General features: G+C 38.0%; 5 non-coding genes across 5 annotated transcripts; all 5 read right to left on the bottom strand.

Moving 5' to 3' along the window:
* Positions 1-4,543: 4,543 nt before the first annotated feature.
* TRNAL-CAG (transfer RNA leucine (anticodon CAG)) lies at positions 4,544-4,626 on the bottom strand. The gene has a single exon. It is a non-coding gene; the product is annotated as a tRNA-Leu (tRNA).
* A 5,604-nt stretch (positions 4,627-10,230) lies between these two features.
* Positions 10,231-10,303, bottom strand: TRNAF-GAA (transfer RNA phenylalanine (anticodon GAA)). The gene has a single exon. It is a non-coding gene; the product is annotated as a tRNA-Phe (tRNA).
* A 9,220-nt stretch (positions 10,304-19,523) lies between these two features.
* Positions 19,524-19,606, bottom strand: TRNAL-CAG (transfer RNA leucine (anticodon CAG)). Its single transcript has one exon. It is a non-coding gene; the product is annotated as a tRNA-Leu (tRNA).
* Positions 19,607-20,659: 1,053 nt separating this feature from the next.
* On the bottom strand, positions 20,660-20,732 carry TRNAF-GAA (transfer RNA phenylalanine (anticodon GAA)). Its single transcript has one exon. It is a non-coding gene; the product is annotated as a tRNA-Phe (tRNA).
* An 899-nt stretch (positions 20,733-21,631) lies between these two features.
* Positions 21,632-21,714, bottom strand: TRNAL-CAG (transfer RNA leucine (anticodon CAG)). The gene has a single exon. It is a non-coding gene; the product is annotated as a tRNA-Leu (tRNA).
* Positions 21,715-24,907: the final 3,193 nt, after the last annotated feature.

Raw genomic sequence — 24,907 nt, 5'->3', positions numbered from 1 at the left:
CGTCATATTCCTATGAAGGTTTCCTCTCCGAAGTTTAAACCTTGTTTCATTGGTCCTTATAGGATTTCTGAGGTTATTAATCCTGTGTCTTTTCGTCTGACCCTCCCAGATTCTTTTTTCATACATAACGTCTTCCATAGGTCATTGTTGCGGAGATACGTGGCACCTATGGTTCCATCTGTTGACGCTCCTGCCCCGATTTTGGTGGAGGGGGAATTGGAGTATATTGTGGAGAAGATTTTGGATTCTCGTGTTTCAAGACGGAAACACCAGTATCTGGTTAAATGGAAGGGTTATGCTCAGGAGGATAATTCCTGGGTATTTGCCTCTGATGTCCACGCTCCCGATCTTGTTCGTGCCTTTCATGTGGCTCATCCTGGTCGGCCTGGGGGCTCTGGTGAGGGTTCGGTGACCCCTCCTCAAGGGGGGGTACTGTTGTGAATTCTGTGGCAGAGCTCCCTCCTGTGGTCACAAGTGGTACTTCGGCTGATTTTCTCTGGGAGCTTCCGTTTGTGGAGGAAACTGGTGCTGCTGCTTCTGAGTTTCCTCCCTCAGGTGATCTGGTGAGGACGTTAGGTGCTTCTCTACTTAACCCCACCTAATGCTTTGATTCATGCTTCCTGTCAATGTTCCAGTGTTGGACTTGTGTTTCTCTGGATCATTCCTGTGGCCTGCTGCTCTGCATAGCTAAGTGCTTCATTGCTATTTGTTGCTATTTTTTCTGTCCAGCTTGTCTATTTGTTTTGCTGGAAGCTCTGGGACGCAAGGGGTGTACCTCCGTGCCGTTAGTTCGGTACGGAGGGTCATTTTGCCCCTTTGCGTGGTTTTCTTTAGTGTTTTGTGTAGACAGCAAAGTTATCTTTCCTATCCTTGTTCTGTTAAGAAAGTCGGGCCTCACTTTGCTGAATCTATTTCATCCCTACGTTTGTCTTTTCATCTTAACTCACAGTCATTATATGTGGGGGGCTGCCTTTTCCTTTGGGGTATTTCTCTGAGGCAAGGTAGGCTTATTTTCTATCTTCAGGCTAGTTAGTTTCTCAGGCTGTGCCGAGTTGCATAGGCAGAGTTAGGCGCAATCCACGGCTGCCTCTAGTGTTGTTTGGAGAGGATTAGGGATTGCGGTCTGCAGAGTTCCCACGACTCAGAGCTCGTTCTATTATTTTGGGTTATTGTCAGATCTCTGTATGTGCTCTGACCGCTATGTCCATTGTGATACTGACTTGCCTATCACAACACGGTTCCCATTAAATCCTCTTACAGCTTAGTGAAATGGAAATAAACAAAATAGAGGAAAAATTAAAAAAAATAATAATTTGCTAAAAAGGAAAAGCTCCCATTTCTCCATCTTTTCAACATTTTATTTTCTGTAGATAGTTAAGATTTTTAGGCCTTTTTTCATTTTCTTTAAGTCATCAGCCCATGTGCTTTGTTCATTTTCTCCTTAAAATGTAAACAGTGAAGAAAAATTATGTTGCCGAAACCCGGGATCGAACCAGGGACCTTTAGATATTCAGTCTAACTCTCTCACAACTGAGCTATTTCGGCCAACCACAAACAACTTTAGGAGTGTTTGACACTCGGCAAATGTCAAGCGAAACCCCTGAAAATGTATATTTTTATTTTTGCTTTGACTAGTTTTTGCAGCATGATTTCTATTTGAAACTCCTGCCATTTTGTTGTACATGTTTAATAACATTCATTAACTCTTTGTGAATGAGTAGAAAAAAAATGCAATTTTGACAGATTTTTTTACATTTCCAATTTGACTATTCATCACGTTCATTCTAACCCTTTGTTTATGAGACAGGTGATGGTTGCACATAAAACACAATGTGCATGCATAATGTTACATCAAGTTTTATTTGATATTAGATGCAAATAATTGGAGCAAAAAAGGAGACAAAAATTTAGAGAAAATATTTTAATGATTGTTAACTTTCAATGTGAAAACGTTTGTCCCAAAATGTGCTGAAACTTAGATGTCAGTATCGCATGCGCATTTCAGACTTTTTAATCTATGATTACCTACTTTTTCAGCTTTTGTTTATTAAGTACTGTTATGGTCTATTGAGGACTGAGGTAAACAATTATGAAATTAGACTTACCTGCAATTCAGTTTATAGAAATCTCCCAGAACAGCCCCATAGGATGTGGAATCTCCGACCTAATAGGGAAAGAGAACACAAAGAGGTGAAATAATCCTCCCCATTCACCGCCAATAGTATTTTTACGGTGCCAAGACAGCTATCATATGCACATAAAACCTATTTCACAATCCTAGAGTTCCGTTTATAGATGACAATTTCAGATTCACCCCAAAAACTCCCAGGTAGTCATAACTTTGGGATCAGGTTTTTTAAGGCCCATTGCTGAGTTTGGTTTGAGCCCCATCTAATCAATAACTGAAGGGAATCTGTATAGTTTCATGAAACGAAAAGGTGATGTCAGAAGTGGGATTTGAACCCACACCTCCAAGAGAGACTGCGACCTGAACGCAGCGGCTTAGACCGATCGGCCATCCTGACTTCTTGTGGATTTTGTACCTTAACTCTTTCCAAATTAGTCAGCAGAAATATGACCATCAATTGTCATTGAAAATTATTTTAAAATAATTAATATTACAGTTTTTATTTCTATACATTTGTTTGAACTATTAGTTATCAAGCCTATTTTGAGCTAAAAGGCCAAGCCCCATTTGTTAAAAAATATGACATGTATCACTTTATGCAGTAATAACTCTGGAATGCTTCTACATATCCCCGTAATTCTGAAAGTGTTTTTTGTGACACATTGTACTTTACATTAACTGTAAATTTAGGTCAATAAACTTTTAGTTTTTTTCTGTGAAAATATCTAAAGTTTGCTTAAAATTTTGAAATATTAGTCATTTTTATTCTTTGACTGCTTATAACCTTAAACCAACTTGTCTCAACGCAGAAAAACATTAATAAATAGCATTTTTCATGTGTGTACTTTTTGTCAGCATTAATTTTCAAACCTCCTTTTATTTTGTTAGGATGTTAGAAATTTTAGATTTCTCACAAAATGTGGTGATGCATCATATTTCTTCAGAAACTACCATTTGGCCACACAGCAGGGCTTTGAAAATAAGAGCACTATTCGGGTTTTGGAATGCAGATTTTGCAAGAATAGTTTGCGGTAAAATTTTCAGAGTACCAAACGTACCAAAACAGCAGAAACCCCCCCAAAGTGACCCCATTTTAGAAATTACTTCTCACAATGAATTCATATATACCACAGCATTTCATAGTCAAACATACATGGCTGAAATCATTCAGCTAGTGTCTGATACATGATGCCTGTATCAGCTATCCGGTTCCCATTAAATCCTCTTACAGCTTAGTGAAATGGAAATAAACAAAATAGAGGAAAAATTAAAAAAAAAATATATTTTGCTCAAAAGGAAAAGCTCCCATTTCTCATCTTTTCAACATTTTATTTTCTGTAGATAGTTAAGATTTTTAGGCCTTTTTTCATTTTCTTTAAGTCATCAGCCCATGTGCTTTGTTCATTTTCTCCTTAAAATGTAAACAGTGAAGAAAAACTATGTTGCCGAAAGCCGGGATCGAACCAGGGACGTTTAGATTTTCAGTCTAACTCTCTCCCAATTGAGCTATTTCGGCCAAACACAAACAACTTTAGGAGTGTTTGACACTCGGCAAATGTCAAGCGAAACCCCTGAAAATGTATATTTTTATTTTTGCTTTGACTAGTTTTTGCAGCATGATTTCTATTTGAAACTCCTGCCATTTTGTTGTACATGTTTAATAACTTTCATTAACTCTTTGTGAATGAGTAGAAAAAAAATGCAATTTTGACAGATTTTTTTACATTTCCAATTTGACTCTATTCACCACGTTCATTCTAACCCTGTGTTTATGAGACAGGTGATGGTTGCACATAAAACACAATGTGCATGCATAATGTTACATCAAGTTTTATTTGATATTAGATGCAAATAATTGGAGCAAAAAAGGAGACAAAAATTTAGAGAAAATATTTTAATGATTGTTAACTTTCAATGTGAAAACGTTTGTCCCAAAATGTGCTGAAACTTAGATGTCAGTATCGCATGCGCATTTCAGACTTTTTAATCTATGATTACCTACTTTTTCAGCTTTTGTTTATTAAGTACTGTTATGGTCTATTGAGGACTGAGGTAAACAAATATGAAATTAGACTTACCTGCAATTCAGATTATAGAAATCTCCCAGAACAGCCCCATAGGATGTGGAATCTCCGACCTAATAGGGAAAGAGAACACAAAGAGGTGAAATAATCCTCCCCATTCACCGCCAATAGTATTTTTACGGTGCCAAGACAGCTAACATATGCACATAAAACCTATTTCACAATCCTAGAGTTCCGTTTATAGATGACAATTTCAGATTCACCCCAAAAACTCCCAGGTAGTCATAACTTTGGGATCAGGTTTTTTAAGGCCCATTGCTAAGTTTGGTTTGAGCCCCATCTAATCAATAACTGAAGGGAATCTGTATAGTTTCATGAAACGAAAAGGTGATGTCAGAAGTGGGATTTGAACCCACGCCTCCAAGAGAGACTGTGACCTGAACGCAGCGCCTTAGACCGCTCGGCCATCCTGACTTCTTGTGGATTTTGTACCTTAACTCTTTCCAAATTAGTCAGCAGAAATATGACCATCAATTGTCATTGAAAATTATTTTAAAATAATTAATATTACAGTTTTTATTTCTATACATTTGTTTAAACTATTAGTTATAAAGCCTATTTTGAGCTAAAAGGCCAAGCCTCATTTGTTAAAAAATATGACATTTATCACCTTATGCAGTAATAACTCTGGAATGCTTCCACATATCCCCGTAATTCTGAAAGTGTTTTTTGTGACACATTGTACTTTACATTAACTGTAAATGTAGGTCAATAGACTTTTAGTTTTTTTCTGTGAAAATATCTAAAGTTTGCTTAAAATTTTGAAATTTTAGTCATTTTTGTTCTTTGTCTGCTTATACCCTTAAACCAACTTGTCGCAACACACAAAAACATTAATAAATAGCATTTTTCATGTGTGTACTTTTTGTCAGCATTAATTATCAAACCTCCTTTTGTTTTGTTAGGATGTTAGAAATGTTAGATTTCTCACAAAATGCGGTGATGCATCATATTTCTTCAGAAACTACCATTTGGCCACACAGCAGGGCTTTTAAAATAAGAGCACTATTCGGGTTTTGGAATGCAGATTTTGCAAGAATAGTTTGCGGTAAAATTTTCAGAGTACCAAACGTACCAAAACAGCAGAAACCCCCCCCCCAAAGTGACCCCATTTTAGAAATTACTTCTCACAATAAATTCATATACACCACAGCATTTCATAGTCAAACATACATGGCTGAAATCATTCAGCTAGTGTCTGATACATGATGCCTGTATCAGCTATCCGGTTCCCATTAAATCCTCTTACAGCTTAGTGAAATGGAAATAAACAAAATAGAGGAAAAATTAAAAAAAATAATAATTTGCTCAAAAGGAAAAGCTCCCATTTCTCATCTTTTCAACATTTTATTTTCTGTAGATAGTTAAGATTTTTAGACCTTTTTTCATTTTCTTTAAGTCATCAGCCCATGTGCTTTGTTCATTTTCTCCTTAAAATGTAAACAGTGAAGAAAAATTATGTTGCCGAAACCCGGGATCGAACCAGGGACCTTTAGGATATGTTCACACTTTGCGGATTTCTCTGCGGATCCGCAGCGGATTTGACCGCTGCGGATCCGCAGCAGTTTCCCATGAGTTTACAGAACAATGTAAACCTATGGGAAACTAAAAACGCAGTGCACATGCTGCGGAAAAAACCGCGCGGAAACGCTGCGGATTACATTCCGCAGCATGTCACTTCTTTTCTGCGGATTTTCACCTGCTCCAATAGAAAACTGCAGATGAAAATCCGCAGAAGAAACCGCAGTAAAAACCGCGATAAATCCGCAGTGAAAACGCGTTGCGGTTTTCACTGCGGATTTTGGAATTCTGCTGCGGAAAAATCCGCAGTGGAATCTGCAAAGTGTGAACATAGCCTCAGATCTTCAGTCTAACGCTCTCCCAACTGAGCTATTTCGGCCAAACACAAACAACTTTAGGAGTGTTTGACACTCGGCAAATGTCAAGCAAAACCTCTGAAAATGTATATTTTTATTTTTGCTTTGACTAGTTTTTGCAGCATGATTTCTATTTGAAACTCCTGCCATTTTGTTGTACATGTTTAATAACTTTCATTAACTCTTTGTGAATGAGTAGAAAAAAATGCAATTTTGACAGATTTTTTTACATTTCCAATTTGACTCTATTCATCACGTTCATTCTAACCCTGTGTTTATGAGACAGGTGATGGTTGCACATAAAACACAATGTGCATGCATAATGTTACATCAAGTTTTATTTGATATTAGATGCAAATAATTGGAGCAAAAAAGAAGACAAAAATTTAGAGAAAATATTTTAATGATTGTTAACTTTCAATGTGAAAACGTTTGTCCCAAAATGTGCTGAAACTTAGATGTCAGTATCGCATGCGCATTTCAGACTTTTTAATCTATGATTACCTACTTTTTCAGCTTTTGTTTATTAAGTACTGTTATGGTCTATTGAGGAATGAGGTAAACAAATATGAAATTAGACTTACCTGCAATTCAGTTTATAGAAATCTCCCAGAACAGCCCCATAGGATGTGGAATCTCCGACCTAATAGGCAAAGAGAACACAAAGAGGTGAAATAATCCTCCCCATTCACCGCCCATAGTATTTTTATGATGCTAAGACCGCTAACATATGCACATAAAACCTATTTCACAATCCTAGAGTTCCGTTTATAGATGACAATTTCAGATTCACCCCAAAAACTCCCAGGTAGTCATAACTTTGGGATCAGGTTTTTAAGGCCCATTGCTAAGTTTGGTTTGAGCCCCATCTAATCAATAACTGAAGGGAATCTGTATAGTTTCATGAAAAGAAAAGGTGATGTCAGAAGTGGGATTTGAACCCACGCCTCCAAGAGAGACTACGACCTGAGCGCAGCGCCTTAGACCGCTCGGCCATCCTTACTTCTTGTGGATTTTGTACCTTAACTCTTTCCAAATTAGTCAGCAGAAATATGACCATCAATTGTCATTGAAAATTATTTTAAAATAATTAATATTACAGTTTTTATTTCTATACATTTGTTTAAACTATTAGTTATCAAGCCTATTTTGAGCTAAAAGACCAAGCCCCATTTGTTAAAAAATATGACATGTATCACTTTATGCAGTAATAACTCTGGAATGCTTCTACATATCCCCGTAATTCTGAAAGTGTTTTTTGTGACACATTGTACTTTACATTAACTGTAAATTTAGGTCAATAAACTTTTAGTTTTTTTCTGTGAAAATATCTAAAGTTTGCTTAAAATTTTGAAATATTAGTCATTTTTGTTCTTTGTCTGCTTATACCCTTAAACCAACTTGTCGCAACACACAAAAACATTAATAAATAGCATTTTTCATGTGTGTACTTTTTGTCAGCATTAATTTTCAAACCTCCTTTTGTTTTGTTAGGATGTTAGAAATGTTAGATTTCTCACAAAATGCGGTGATGCATCATATTTCTTCAGAAACTACCATTTGGCCACACAGCAGGGCTTTGAAAATAAGAGCACTATTCGGGTTTTGGAATGCAGATTTTGCAAGAATAGTTTGCGGTAAAATTTTCAGAGTACCAAACGTACCAAAACAGCAGAAACCCCCCCCCCAAAGTGACCCCATTTTAGAAATTATTTCTCACAATAAATTCATATACACCACAGCATTTCATAGTCAAACATACATGGCTGAAATCATTCAGCTAGTGTCTGATACATGATGCCTGTATCAGCTATCCGGTTCCCATTAAATCCTCTTACAGCTTAGTGAAATGGAAATAAACAAAATAGAGGAAAAATTAAAAAAAATAATAATTTGCTCAAAAGGAAAAGCTCCCATTTCTCTTCTTTTCAACATTTTATTTTCTGTAGATAGTTAAGATTTTTAGGCCTTTTTTCATTTTCTTTAAGTCATCAGCCCATGTGCTTTGTTCATTTTCTCCTTAAAATGTAAACAGTGAAGAAAAATTATGTTGCCTAAACCCGGGATCTTAAGATCTTCAGTCTAACGCTCTCCCAACTGAGCTATTTCGGCCAAACACAAACAACTTCAGGAGTGTTTGACACTCGGCAAATGTCAAGCAAAACCTCTGAAAATGTATATTTTTATTTTTGCTTTGACTAGTTTTTGCAGCATGATTTCTATTTGAAACTCCTGCCATTTTGTTGTACATGTTTAATAACTTTCATTAACTCTTTGTGAATGAGTAGAAAAAAAATGCAATTTTGACAGATTTTTTTACATTTCCAATTTGAATCTATTCATCACGTTCATTCTAACCCTGTGTTTATGAGACAGGTGATGGTTGCACATAAAACACAATGTGCATGCATAATGTTACATCAAGTTTTATTTGATATTAGATGCAAATAATTGGAGCAAAAAAGGAGACAAAAATTTAGAGAAAATATTTTAATGATTGTTAACTTTCAATGTGAAAACGTTTGTCCCAAAATGTGCTGAAACTTAGATGTCAGTATCGCATGCGCATTTCAGACTTTTTAATCTATGATTACCTACTTTTTCAGTTTTTGTTTATTAAGTACTGTTATGGTCTATTGAGGAATGAGGTAAACAAATATGAAATTAGACTTACCTGCAATTCAGTTTATAGAAATCTCCCAGAACAGCCCCATAGGATGTGGAATCTCCGACCTAATAGGCAAAGAGAACACAAAGAGGTGAAATAATCCTCCCCATTCACCGCCCATAGTATTTTTATGATGCTAAGACCGCTAACATATGCACATAAAACCTATTTCACAATCCTAGAGTTCCGTTTATAGATGACAATTTCAGATTCACCCCAAAAACTCCCAGGTAGTCATAACTTTGGGATCAGGTTTTTAAGGCCCATTGCTAAGTTTGGTTTGAGCCCCATCTAATCAATAACTGAAGGGAATCTGTATAGTTTCATGAAAAGAAAAGGTGATGTCAGAAGTGGGATTTGAACCCACGCCTCCAAGAGAGACTACGACCTGAGCGCAGCGCCTTAGACCGCTCGGCCATCCTTACTTCTTGTGGATTTTGTACCTTAACTCTTTCCAAATTAGTCAGCAGAAATATGACCATCAATTGTCATTGAAAATTATTTTAAAATAATTAATATTACAGTTTTTATTTCTATACATTTGTTTAAACTATTAGTTATCAAGCCTATTTTGAGCTAAAAGACCAAGCCCCATTTGTTAAAAAATATGACATGTATCACTTTATGCAGTAATAACTCTGGAATGCTTCTACATATCCCTGTAATTCTGAAAGTGTTTTTTGTGACACATTGTACTTTACATTAACTGTAAATTTAGGTCAATAAACTTTTAGTTTTTTTCTGTGAAAATATCTAAAGTTTGCTTAAAATTTTGAAATATTAGTCATTTTTGTTCTTTGACTGCTTATACCCTTAAACCAACTTGTCGCAACACACAAAAACATTAATAAATAGCATTTTTCATGTGTGTACTTTTTGTCAGCATTAATTTTCAAACCTCCTTTTGTTTTGTTAGGATGTTAGAAATGTTCGATTTCTCACAAAATGTGGTGATGCATCATATTTCTTCAGAAACTACCATTTGGCCACACAGCAGGGCTTTTAAAATAAGAGCACTATTCGGGATTTGGAATGCAGATTTTGCAAGAATAGTTTGCGGTAAAATTTTCAGAGTACCAAACGTGCCAAAACAGCAGAAACCCCCCCCCCAAAGTGACCCCATTTTAGAAATTACTTCTCACAATAAATTCATATACACCACAGCATTTCATAGTCAAACATACATGGCTGAAATCATTCAGCTAGTGTCTGATACATGATGCCTGTATCAGCTATCCGGTTCCCATTAAATCCTCTTACAGCTTAGTGAAATGGAAATAAACAAAATAGAGGAAAAATTAAAAAAAATAATAATTTGCTCAAAAGGAAAAGCTCCCATTTCTCATCTTTTCAACATTTTATTTTCTGTAGATAGTTAAGAATTTTAGGCCTTTTTTCATTTTCTTTCAGTCATCAGCCCATGTGCTTTGTTCATTTTCTCCTTAAAATGTAAACAGTGAAGAAAAATTATGTTGCCGAAACCCAGGATCGAACCAGGGACCTTTAGATCTTCAGTCTAACGCTCTCCCAACTGAGCTATTTCGGCCAAACACAAACAACTTTAGGAGTGTTTGACACTCGGCAAATGTCAAGCGAAACCCCTGAAAATGTATATTTTTATTTTTGCTTTGACTAGTTTTTGCAGCATGATTTCTATTTGAAACTCCTGCCATTTTGTTGTACATGTTTAATAACTTTCATTAACTCTTTGTGAATGAGTAGAAAAAAAATGCAATTTTGACAGATTATTTTACATTTCCAATTTGACTCTATTCATCACGTTCATTCTAACCCTGTGTTTATGAGACAGGTGATGGTTGCACATAAAACACAATGTGCATGCATAATGTTACATCAAGTTTTATTTGATATTAGATGCAAATAATTGGAGCAAAAAAGGAGACAAAAATTTAGAGAAAATATTTTAATGATTGTTAACTTTCAATGTGAAAACGTTTGTCCCAAAATGTGCTGAAACTTAGATGTCAGTATCGCATGCGCATTTCAGACTTTTTAATCTATGATTACCTACTTTTTCAGCTTTTGTTTAAGTACTGTTATATTATATACCCAAAATTAATAGACCAAACAATACATAAGGCGTACCTCCAAAAAGAGCATGTATCCAAAAGAGAAGGGAAGTAACAAACCAAGGAATAATTAAAATATAAAGAATTTTATTAAATATGATTAAAAGACAAATGTGCAATTCATATGTAAACGTATATAGAACAAGGGGAAACACAGCAAAGTGAACCCAGGGCAATCCACAAAGTATGACTGGGTATGTATAAGTTAGTCACTACATATATATGCACCAGCAGGCCCTGGATTATAAAGCATAAATGACCATAAACAAAATACAACGGAAGTCTATATAAAAGATCTTTACAAACTGTATAGGTAGTACAGAAGCTACAAAAATCTGTAGATAGCAGTAAAAGATAGATGTGTCTATTGTAGACTGCTATAATATAATGAAGGAGAGGTCATATACTCATATCCCTATGTGGTACTAGTAAAAACAAAAAGTACAAGACTGTGCCAATAATTAGGGTAACCACATAGGTCCAGACTAAAGTGTCAGTGCATAATGCATACGGCGCAGAAGGCCATATAAACCCATATGGGGGCCATACAAAGAGGATCATAAACGCAGTGTCGGTGCTACATGCATACCTGCTGGTACAGGGGATTCCCGTGGGACAGGATAACCCCGACGCGCGTTTCGCAGCGTGGCTTCTTCCAGGGGGTCGTACTGATGTGGGGGACACAGTGCGGTCTTATAGGATGCGGCGATTATCATGGCGCTGGCGTCCATCAGTCACAGAGCAGGAAGCTGCGGGTCCGGCGTCCCACGTGATCAAGTCCCGCCCACCTCCGATGCATCAGAGAGGTGGGGGAACAGGAAGACGCTAAGGGACGCGTTACCACGGCAACCCACAGAGGCCGATCGACACGAGCGCACCACGCAGCACCCACAAGGCACCAGTAGAAAACTATAGATGAGTATGGGGAAATGCCAGAAGTGTGGGGGCTGAATGGACGCAGAGAAATGACCAGATGTAAGGAGGAATGGGTGTATATAGTAAAACGCTGCAGATAGGTAGAAAAGGAAACCAGAAGTGTAGGGACTGTACACAAATAGGTAGAAAAGGAAACCAGAAGTGTAGGGACTGTACAAAAATACAAATAAGGAAAGAGGGTGTAATGATTAGGCAATTCAGTACCACAATGGACATAGCGATCAGAGCACATACAGTGATCTGGCAATAACCCAAAAACATAGAACGAGCTCTGAGACGTGGGAACTCTGTTGACCGCAATCCCTGATCCTCTCCAACAACACTAGAGGCAGCTGTGGATTGCGCCTAACGCTCCCTATGCAACTCGGCACAGCCTAAGAAACTAGCTAGCCTGAAGATAGAAAATAAGCCTACCTTGCCTCAGAGAAATACCCCAAAGGAAAAGGCAGACCCCCCACATATAATGACTGTGAGTTAAGATGAAAAGACAAACGTAGAGATGAAATAGATTTAGCAAAGTGAGGCCTGACTTTCTGAACAGAGCGAGGATAGGAAAGGTAACTTTGCGGTCAACACAAAACCCTAAAAACCACACAAAGGGGGCAAAAGACCCTCCGTACCGAACTAACGGCACAGAGGTACACCCTCTGCGTCCCAGAGCTTCCAGCAAAACAAATAGATAAGATGGACAGAAAAAACAGCAAACAAAATAGCAAAGGAAAACTTAGCTATGCAGAGCAGCAGGCCACAGGAACGATCCAGGAGAAAACAAGTCCAATACTGGAACATTGACAGGAGGCCAGGATCAAAGCACTAGGTGGAGTTAAGTAGAGCAGCACCTAACGACCTCACCACATCACCTGAGGGAGGAAACTCAGAAGCCGCAGTACCACTTTCCTCCACCAACGGAAGCTCACAGAGAGAATCAGCCGAAGTACCACTTGTGACCACAGGAGGGAGCTCTGCCACAGAATTCACAACAAGAGGGAGTGTATGCCTAGCTAAACATGACTAGCAGATCTATATAAGAATATGTAAGTGATAATACTTGTACTTAATACCAAAGTGAAAGGGAATTAATTATTAAAATATGTATATAAGGTGTAAAAAAATATGTAAAAAATATATATATATATGTGAGTAAAATATAAGATAAGGTGTTAAATATAAGAAGTATAATATATACTACTAAAAAAATGGGAAAATATATCTACTATATAAAGCTGAATGTGTGTGTGTGTGTGTATGTGTGTGTGTATGTCCGGGATTGGCATCTGCACCGTCGCAGCTACAGCCACAAAATTTTGCACAGTCACACGTCTGGACCCCGAGAGCGTCATAGGCTATATTGTGAGGCGAAATTTTAACCCCGCGCGTTCCAATTCACCAAACAATTTTGCCCCTATCTACATAATGGGGAAAAAAGTGAAAGGAAAAGTGTTGTAAGGGTCGCAGATACAGCAACAAAATTTTGCACAGTCACACGTCTGGACCCTGAGAGCGTCATAGGCTACGTTGTGAGGTGAAATATTAACCCCGCGCTTTCCAATTCACCAAACAATTTTGCCCCTATCTACATAATGGGGAAAAAAGTGAAAGGAAAAGTGTTGGAGGCGTCGCAGCTACAGAAACAAAATTTTGCACAGTCACACGTCTGGACCCTGAGAGCGTCATAGGCTATATTGTGAGGTGAAATTTTAACCCCGCGCTTTCCAATTCACCAAACAATTTTGCCCCTATCTACATAATGGGGAAAAAGTGAAAGGAAAAGTGTTGGAAGCGTCGCAGCTACAGCCACAAAATTTTGCACAGTCACACATCTGGACCCTGAGAGCGTCATAGGCTTCGTTGTGAGGTGAAATTTTAACCCCGCACGTTCCAATTCACCAAACAATTTTGCCCCTATCTACATAATGGGGAAAAAAGTGAAAGGAAAAGTGTTGGAGGCGTCGCAGCTACAGAAACAAAATTTTGCACAGTCACACGTCTGGACCCTGAGAGCGTCATAGGCTACGTTGTGAGGTGAAATTTTAACCCCGCGCTTTCCAATTCACCAAACAATTTTGCCCCTATCTACATAATGGGGAAAAAAGTGAAAGGAAAAGTGTTGTAAGGGTCGCAGATACAGCAACAAAATTTTGCACAGTCACACGTCTGGACCCTGAGAGCGTCATAGGCTACGTTGTGAGGTGAAATATTAACCCCGCGCTTTCCAATTTACCAAACAAATTTGCCCCTATCTACATAATGGGGAAAAAAGTGAAAGGAAAAGTGTTGGAGGCGTCGCAGCTACAGAAACAAAATTTTGCACAGTCACACGTCTGGACCCTGAGAGCGTCATAGGCTATATTGTGAGGTGAAATTTTAACCCCGCGCTTTCCAATTCACCAAACAATTTTGCCCATATCTACATAATGGGGAAAAAGTGAAAGGAAAAGTGTTGGAAGCGTCGCAGCTACAGCCACAAAATTTTGCACAGTCACACGTCTGGACCCTGAGAGCGTCATAGGCTTCGTTGTGAGGTGAAATTTTAACCCCGCACGTTCCAATTCACCAAACAATTTTGCCCCTATCTACATAATGGGGAAAAAAGTGAAAGGAAAAGTGTTGGAGGCGTCGCAGCTACAGAAACAAAATTTTGCACAGTCACACGTCTGGACCCTGAGAGCGTCATAGGCTACGTTGTGAGGTGAAATTTTAACTCCGCGCTTTCCAATTCACCAAACAATTTTGCCCCTATCTACATAATGGGGAAAAAAGTGAAAGGAAAAGTGTTGTAAGGGTCGCAGATACAGCAACAAAATTTTGCACAGTCACACGTCTGGACCCTGAGAGCGTCATAGGCTACGTTGTGAGGTGAAATATTAACCCCGCGCTTTCCAATTCACCAAACAATTTTGCCCCTATCTACATAATGGGGAAAAAAGTGAAAGGAAAAGTGTTGGAGGCGTCGCAGCTACAGAAACAAAATTTTGCACAGTCACACGTCTGGACCCTGAGAGCGTCATAGGCTATATTGTGAGGTGAAATTTTAACCTCGCGCTTTCCAATTCACCAAACAATTTTGCCCCTATCTACATAATGGGGAAAAAGTGAAAGGAAAAGTGTTGGAAGCGTCGCAGCTACAGCCACAAAATTTTGCACAGTCACACGTCTGGACCCTGAGAGCGTCATAGGCTTCGTTGTGAGGTGAAATTTTAACCCCGCACGTTCCAATTCACCAAACAATTTTGCCCCTATCTACATAATGGGGAAAAAAGTGAAAGGAAAAGTGTTGGAGGCGTCGCAGCTACAGAAACAAAATTTTGCACAGTCACACGTCTGGACCCTGAGAGCGTCATAGGCTACGTTGTGAGGTGAAATTTTAACCCCGCGCTTTCCAATTCACCAAACAATTTTGCCCCTATCTACATAATGGGGAAAAAAGTGAAAGGAAAAGTGTTGTAAGGGTCGCAGATACAGCAACAAAATTTTGCACAGTCACACGTCTGGACCCTGAGAGCGTCATAGGCTACGTTGTGAGGTGAAATATTAACCCCGCGCTTTCCAATTTACCAAACAAATTTGCCCCTATCTACATAATGGGGAAAAAAGTGAAAGGAAAAGTGTTGGAGGCGTCGCAGCTACAGAAACAAAATTTTGCACAGTCACACGTCTGGACCCTGAGAGCGTCATAGGCTATATTGTGAGGTGAAATTTTAACCCCGCGCTTTCCAATTCACCAAACAATTTTGCCCCTATCTACATAATGGGGAAAAAGTGAAAGGAAAAGTGTTGGAAGCGTCGCAGCTACAGCCACAAAATTTTGCACAGTCACACGTCTGGACCCTGAGAGCGTCATAGGCTTCGTTGTGAGGTGAAATTTTAACCCCGCACGTTCCAATTCACCAAACAATTTTGCCCCTATCTACATAATGGGGAAAAAAGTGAAAGGAAAAGTGTTGGAGGCGTCGCAGCTACAGAAACAAAATTTTGCACAGTCACACGTCTGGACCCTGAGAGCGTCATAGGCTACGTTGTGAGGTGAAATTTTAACCCCGCGCTTTCCAATTCACCAAACAATTTTGCCCCTATCTACATAATGGGGAAAAAAGTGAAAGGAAAAGTGTTGTAAGGGTCGCAGATACAGCAACAAAATTTTGCACAGTCACACGTCTGGACCCTGAGAGCGTCATAGGCTACGTTGTGAGGTGAAATATTAACCCCGCGCTTTCCAATTCACCAAACAATTTTGCCCCTATCTACATAATGGGGAAAAAAGTGAAAGGAAAAGTGTTGGAGGCGTCGCAGCTACAGAAACAAAATTTTGCACAGTCACACGTCTGGACCCTGAGAGCGTCATAGGCTATATTGTGAGGTGAAATTTTAACCTCGCGCTTTCCAATTCACCAAACAATTTTGCCCCTATCTACATAATGGGGAAAAAGTGAAAGGAAAAGTGTTGGAAGCGTCGCAGCTACAGCCACAAAATTTTGCACAGTCACACGTCTGGACCCTGAGAGCGTCATAGGCTTCGTTGTGAGGTGAAATTTTAACCCCGCACGTTCCAATTCACCAAACAATTTTGCCCCTATCTACATAATGGGGAAAAAAGTGAAAGGAAAAGTGTTGGAGGCGTCGCAGCTACAGAAACAAAATTTTGCACAGTCACACGTCTGGACCCTGAGAGCGTCATAGGCTACGTTGTGAGGTGAAATTTTAACCCCGCGCTTTCCAATTCACCAAACAATTTTGCCCCTATCTACATAATGGGGAAAAAAGTGAAAGGAAAAGTGTTGTAAGGGTCGCAGATACAGCAACAAAATTTTGCACAGTCACACGTCTGGACACTGAGAGCGTCATAGGCTACGTTGTGAGGTGAAATATTAACCCCGCGCTTTCCAATTCACCAAACAATTTTGCCCCTATCTACATAATGGGGAAAAAAGTGAAAGGAAAAGTGTTGGAGGCGTCGCAGCTACAGAAACAAAATTTTGCAGTCACACGTCTGGACCCTGAGAGCGTCATAGGCTATATTGTGAGGTGAAATTTTAACCCAGCGCTTTCCAATTCACCAAACAATTATGCCCCTATCTACATAATGGGGAAAAAGTGAAAGGAAAAGTGTTGGAAGCGTCGCAGCTACAGCCACAAAATTTTGCACAGTCACACGTCTGGATCCTGAGAGCGTCATAGGCTTCGTTGTGAGGTGAAATTTTAACCCCGCGCGTTCCAATTCACCAAATATGTACACATGATTATTATACAAGTGTAAATAATACACATTTCTTCCCTGAGAGCGTCATAGGGAAGTTTGCATCTCGGCTTTGGGAAAATGGCCGCCGCGATCTCTAATGCGCACGCGCGGCATCCCGCGGCCATTTTCCTGAAGCCCCGTGCAGCAGAGCACTCGATCTGCGCACGCGCGGCCCCAGGAAGATGGCCAGGAAGATGGCCGCCCCCACCGATGCAAGGGATTACAGCGCAGATCGCGCGCTGCTTGTTCACCACTACGCCACTACGCCACCAACGTAAAGCTGAGGAAGAACCACCGATGTCACCACGCCCTCCCGACCTGACCAGCCTGATTGACAGGCGAAAACGGCGACTTTGGTAAGTTATTTCTCAGCATACATGGGGAATTGGGGTACACTACATACACTATAGGAACACACAGCGCAGGCCCTATTTAACAGTATTTATAGCTCAATCTCAAAAAACGGGGTGACAGGTTCCCTTTAATTATATATATTTTTTTATAAAATATTTTTTATTCTGCACATCTTTAATCAATTTGCATTCATCATGTATTTGTGTATCAGTTATATGACCTTTTTTGATTTGGTTGTTTATGTTTATTAACATCTGCTGTTTTTCTCCTTTATAGTTATAATAATCTGAACTTACCTTATCCAGTTGCTGCATCCTCGTCTTCATGCCCTCCACGTTTGATGTCACTTGCTTTGATTTCGGACCTGCACATTGGGAAAGAAGAAATGTGTATTATTTACACTTGTATAATAATCATGTGTACATATTTATACTTTCACTATATATTCATATATATTTTCCCATTTTTTTAGTAGTATATATTATACTTCTTATATTTAACACCTTATCTTATATATATTTTACTCACATATATATATATATTTTACATATTTTTTACACCTTATATACATATTTTAATAATTAATTCCCTTTCACTTTGGTATTAAGTACAAGTATTATCACTTAAATATTCTTATATAGATCTGCTAGTCATGTTTAGCTAGGCATACACTCCATCTTTCCTTATTTGTATTTTTGTACAGTATCTACACTTCTGGTTTCCTTTTCTACCTATTTGTGTACAGTCCCTACACTTCTGGTTTCCTTTTCTACCTATCTGCAGCGTTTTACTATATACACCCATTCCTCCTTACATCTGGTCATTTCTCTTCGTCCATTCAGCCCCCACACATCTGGCATTTCCCCATACTCATCTATAGTTTTCTACTGGTGCCTTGTGGGTGCTGCGTGGTGCGCTCGTGTCGATCGGCCTCTGTGGGTTGCCGTGGTAACGCGTCCCTTAGCGTCTTCCTGTTCCCCCACCTCTCTGACGCGTCGGAGGTGGGCGGGACTTGATCACGTGGGACGCCGGACCCGCCGCTTCCTGCTCTGTGACTGATGGATGCCAGCGCCATGATAATCGCGCATCCTATAAGACCGCACTGTGTCCCCCACATCAGTACCACCCCCTGGAAGAAGCCACACTGCGAAACGCGCGTCGGGGTTATCCTGTCCCACGGCAATCCCCTGTACCAGCAGGTATGCATGTAGCACCAACACTGTGTTTATGATCCTCTTTGTATGGCCCCCATATGGGTTTATATGGCCGTCTGCGCCGTATGCATTATGCACTGACACTTTAGTCCGGACCTATGTTGTTAACCTAATTATTGGCACAGTCTTGTACTTTTTGTTTTTACTAATACCACATAGGGATATGAGTATATGACCTCTCCTTCATTATATTATAGCAGTCTACAATAGACACATCTATCTTTTACTGCTATCTACAGATTTTTGTAGCTTCTGTACTACCTATACAGTTTGTAAAGATCTTTTATATAGACTTCCGTTGTATTTTGTTTATGGTCATTTATGCTTTATAATCCAGAGCCTGCTGGTGCATATATATGTAGTGACTAACTTATACATACCCAGTCATACTTTGTGGATTGCCCTGGGTTCACTTTGCTGTGTTTCCCCTTGTTCTATATACGTTTACATATGAATTGCACATTTGTCTTTTAATCATATTTAATAAAATTCTTTATATTTTAATTATTCCTTGGTTTGTTACTTCCCTTCTTTTTTGGATATAAGTACTGTTATGGTCTATTGAGGAATGAGGTAAACAAATATGAAATTAGACTTACCTGCAATTCAGTTTATAGAAATCTCCCAGAACAACCCCATAGGATGTGGAATCTCCGACCTAATAGGGAAAGAGAACACAAAGAGGTGAAATAATCCTCCCCATTCACCGCCCATAGTATTTTTATGGTGCCAAGACAGCTAACATATGCACATAAAACCTATTTCACAATCCTAGAGTTCCGTTTATAGATGACAATTTCAGATTCACCCCAAAAACTCCCAGGTAGTCATAACTTTGGGATCAGGTTTTTTAAGGCCCATTGCTAAGTTTGGTTTGAGCCCCATCTAATCAATTTCTGAAGGGAATCTGTATAGTTTCATGAAACAAAAAGGTGATGTCAGAAGTGGGATTTGAACCCACGCCTCCAAGAGAGACTGCGACCTGAACGCAGCGCCTTAGACCGCTCGGCCATCCTGACTTCTTATGGATTTTGTTCCTTAACTCTTTCCAAATTAGTCAGCAGAAATATGACCATCAATTGTCATTGAAAATTATTTCAAAATAATTAATATTACAGTTTTTATTTCTATACATTTGTTTAAACTATTAGTTATCAAGCCTATTTTGAGCTAAAAGGCCAAGCCCCATTTGTTAAAAAATATGACATGTATCACTTTATGCAGTAATAACTCTGGAATGCTTCTACATATCACCGTAATTCTGAAAGTGTTTTTTGTGACACATTGTACTTTACATTAACTGCAAATTTAGGTCAATAAACTTTTAGTTTTTTTCTGTGAAAATATCTAAAGTTTGCTTAAAATTTTGAAATATTAGTCATTTTTATTCTTTGACTGCTTATACCCTTAAACCAACTTGTCGCAACACACAAAAACATTAATAAATAGCATTTTTCATGTGTGTACTTTTTGTCAGCATTAATTTTCAAACCTCCTTTTATTTTGTTAGGAAGTTAGAAATGTTAGATTTCTCACAAAATGCGGTGATGCATCATATTTCTTCAGAAACTACCATTTGGCCACACAGCAGGGCTTTGAAAATAAGAGCACTATTCGGGTTTTGGAATGCAGATTTTGCAAGAATAGTTTGCGGTAAAATTTTCAGAGTACCAAACGTACCAAAACAACAGAAACCCCCCCCCAAAAAAAAGTGACCCCATTTTAGAAATTACTTCTCACAATGAATTCATATACACCACAGCATTTCATAGTCAAACATACATGGCTGAAATCATTCAGCTAGTGTCTGATACATGATGCCTGTATCAGCTATCCGGTTCCCATTAAATCCTCTTACAGCTTAGTGAAATGGAAATAAACAAAATAGAGGAAAAATTTAAAAAAAATAATAATTTGCTCAAAAGGAAAAGCTCCCATTTCTCATCTTTTCAACATTTTATTTTCTGTAGATAGTTAAGATTTTTAGGCCTTTTTTCATTTTCTTTAAGTCATCAGCCCATGTGCTTTGTTTATTTTCTCCTTAAAATGTAAACAGTGAAGAAAAATTATGTTGCCAAAACCCGGGATTGAACCAGGGACCTTTAGATCTTCAGTCTAACGCTCTCACAACTGAGCTATTTTGGCCGAACGCAAACAACTTTAGGAGTGTTTGACACTCGGCAAATGTCAAGTGAAACCCCTGAAAATGTATATTTTTATTTTTGCTTTGACTAGTTTTTGCAGCATGATTTCTATTTGAAACTCCTGCCATTTTGTTGTACATGTTTAATAACTTTCATTAACTCTTTGTGAATGAGTAGAAAAAAAATGCAATTTTGACAGATTTTTTTACATTTCCAATTTGACTCTATTCATCACGTTCATTCTAACCCTGTGTTTATGAGACAGGTGATGGTTGCACATAAAACACAATGTGCATGCATAATGTTACGTCAAGTTTTATTTGATATTAGATGCAAATAATTGGAGCAAAAAAGAAGACAAAAATTTAGAGAAAATATTTTAATGATTGTTAATTTTCAATGTGAAAACGTTTGTCCCAAAATGTGCTGAAACTTAGATGTCAATATCGCATGCGCATTTCAGACTTTTTAATCTATGATTACTTACTTTTTCAGCTTTTGTTTACTAAGTACTGTTATGGTCTATTGAGGAATGAGGTAAGCAAATATGAAATTAGACTTACCTGCAATTCAGTTTATAGAAATCTCCCAGAACAGCCCCATAGGATGTGGAATCTCCGACCTAATAGGGAAAGAGAACACAAAGAGGTGAAATAATCCTCCCCATTCACTGCCCATAGTATTTTTATGGTGCCAAGACAGCTAACATATGCACATAAAACCTATTTCACAATCCTAGAGTTCCGTTTATAGATGACAATTTCAGATTCACCCCAAAAACTCCCAGGTAGTCATAACTTTGGGATCAGGTTTTTTAAGGCCCATTGCTAAGTTTGGTTTGAGCCCCATCTAATCAATAACTGAAGGGAATCTGTATAGTTTCATGAAACGAAAAGGTGATGTCAGAAGTGGGATTTGAACCCACGCCTCCAAGAGAGACTGCGACCTGAACGCAGCGCCTTAGACCACTCGGCCATCCTGACTTTTTGTGGATTTTGTACCTTAACTCTTTCCAAATTGGTCAGCAGAAATATGACCATCAATTGTCATTGAAAATTATTTTCAAATAATTAATATTACAGTTTTTATTTCTATACATTTGTTTAAACTATTAGTTATCAAGCCTATTTTGAGCTAAAAGGCCAAGCCCCATTTGTTAAAAAATATGACATGTATCACTTTATGCAGTAATAACTCTGGAATGCTTCTACATATCCCCGTAATTCTGAAAGTGTTTTTTGTGACACATTGTACTTTACATTAACTGTAAATTTAGGTCAATAAACTTAGTTTTTTTCTGTGAAAATATCTAAAGTTTGCTTAAAATTTTGAAATATTAGTCATTTTTATTCTTTGACTGCTTATACCCTTAAACCAACTTGTCGCAACACACAAAAACATTAATAAATAGCATTTTTCATGTGTGTACGTTTTGTCAGCATTAATTTTCAAACCTCCTTTTATTTTGTTAGGATGTTAGAAATGTTAGATTTTTCACAAAATGCGGTGATGCATCATATTTCTTCAGAAACTACCATTTGGCCACACAGCAGGGCTTTGAAAATAAGAGCACTATTCGGGTTTTGGAATGCAGATTTTGCAAGAATAGTTTGCGGTAAAATTTTCAGAGTACCAAACGTACCAAAACATCAGAAACCCCCCGCCCCCAAAGTGACCCCATTTTAGAAATTACTTCTCACAATGAATTCATATACACCACAGCATTTCATAGTCAAACATACATGGCTGAAATCATTCAGCTAGTGTCTGATACATGATGCCTGTATCAGCTATCCGGTTCCCATTAAATCCTCTTACAGCTTAGTGAAATGGAAATAAACAAAATAGAGGAAAAATTAAAAAAAAACAATAATTTGCTCAAAAGGAAAAACTCCTATTTCTCATCTTTTCAACATTTTATTTTCTGTAGATAGTTAAGATTTTTAGGCCTTTTTTCATTTTCTTTAAGTCATCAGCCCATGTGCTTTGTTCATTTTCTCCTTAAAATGTAAACAGTGAAGAAAAATTATGTTGCCGAAACCCGGGATCAAACCAGGGACCTTTAGATCTTCAGTCTATCGCTATCCCAACTGAGCTATTTTGGCCGAACGCAAACAACTTTAGGAGTGTTTGACACTCGGCAAATGTCAAGCGAAACCCCTGAAAATGTATATTTTTATTTTTGCTTTGACTAGTTTTTGCAGCATGATTTCTATTTGAAACTCCTGCCATTTTGTTGTACATGTTTAATAACTTTCATTAACTCTTTGTGAATGAGTAGAAAAAAAATGCAATTTTGACAGATTTTTTTACATTTCCAATTTGACTCTATTCATCACGTTCATTCTAACCCTGTGTTTATGAGACAGGTGATGGTTGCACATAAAACACAATGTGCATGCATAATGTTACGTCAAGTTTTATTTGATATTAGATGCAAATAATTGGAGCAAAAAAGAAGACAAAAATTTAGAGAAAATATTTTAATGATTGTTAATTTTCAATGTGAAAACGTTTGTCCCAAAATGTGCTGAAACTTAGATGTCAATATCGCATGCGCATTTCAGACTTTTTAATCTATGATTACTTACTTTTTCAGCTTTTGTTTACTAAGTACTGTTATGGTCTATTGAGGAATGAGGTAAGCAAATATGAAATTAGACTTACCTGCAATTCAGTTTATAGAAATCTCCCAGAACAGCCCCATAGGATGTGGAATCTCCGACCTAATAGGGAAAGAGAACACAAAGAGGTGAAATAATCCTCCCCATTCACTGCCCATAGTATTTTTATGGTGCCAAGACAGCTAACATATGCACATAAAACCTATTTCACAATCCTAGAGTTCCGTTTATAGATGACAATTTCAGATTCACCCCAAAAACTCCCAGGTAGTCATAACTTTGGGATCAGGTTTTTTAACCCTGCTGTTCTGTTCGGTCTGGGGAGACCTATTTTGAACTTTGGTATTTTTTGGGGTGTTCAAGATGCGGTTCTGAAACTTGTGGTTGATTGACTGAAATGAGGATGGGTCGGTCGGCCACGGGTTTCAGAGCCGCATCTTGAATATTTTAAAGAATATTGAAGTTCAAAGTCGGTCATTTTTGACCAACAGAACAGCAGGGTTAAGGCCCATTGCTAAGTTTGGTTTGAGCCCCATCTAATCAATAACTGAAGGGAATCTGTATAGTTTCATGAAACGAAAAGGTGATGTCATAAGTGGGATTTGAACCCACGCCTCCAAGAGAGACTGCGACCTGAACGCAGCGCCTTAGACCGCTCGGCCATCCTGGCTTCTTGTGGATTTTGTACCTTAAGTCTTTCCAAATTAGTCAGCAGATATATGACCATCAATTGTCATTGAAAATTATTTTAAAATAATAAATATTACAGTTTTTATTTCTATACATTTGTTTAAACTATTAGTTATCAAGCCTATTTTGAGCTAAAAGGCCAAGCCCCATTTGTTAAAAAATATGACATGTGTCACTTTATGCAGTAATAACTCTGGAATGCTTCTACATATCCCCGTAATTCTGAAAGTGTTTTTTGTGACACATTGTACTTTACATTAACTGTAAATTTAGGTCAATAAACTTTTAGTTTTTTTCTGTGAAAATATCTAAAGTTTGCTTAAAATTTTGAAATATTAGTCATTTTTATTCTTTGACTGCTTATACCCTTAAACCAACTTGTCGCAACACACAAAAACATTAATAAATAGCATTTTTCATGTGTGTACTTTTTGTCAGCATTAATTTTCAAACCTCCTTTTATTTTGTTAGGATGTTAGAAATGTTAGATTTCTCACAAAATGCGGTGATGCATCATATTTCTTCAGAAACTATCATTTGGCCACACAGCAGGGCTTTGAAAATAAGAGCACTATTCGGGTTTTGGAATGCAGAATTTGCAAGAATAGTTTGCGCTAAAATTTTCAGAGTACCAAATGTACCAAAACAACAGAAACCCCCCCCCAAAAGTGACCCCATTTTAGAAATTACTTCTCACAATGAATTCATATACACCACAGCATTTCATAGTCAAACATACATGGCTGAAATCATTCAGCTAGTGTCTGATACATGATGCCTGTATCAGCTATCCAGTTCCCATTAAATCCTCTTACAGCTTAGTGAAATGGAAATAAACAAAATAGAGGAAAAATTTAAAAAA

This window comes from Ranitomeya imitator, chromosome 10, assembly GCF_032444005.1.
Source record: "Ranitomeya imitator isolate aRanImi1 chromosome 10, aRanImi1.pri, whole genome shotgun sequence".
Lineage (NCBI taxonomy): Eukaryota > Metazoa > Chordata > Amphibia > Anura > Dendrobatidae > Ranitomeya > Ranitomeya imitator.
This window is presented reverse-complemented; position numbering and strand designations above follow the sequence as displayed.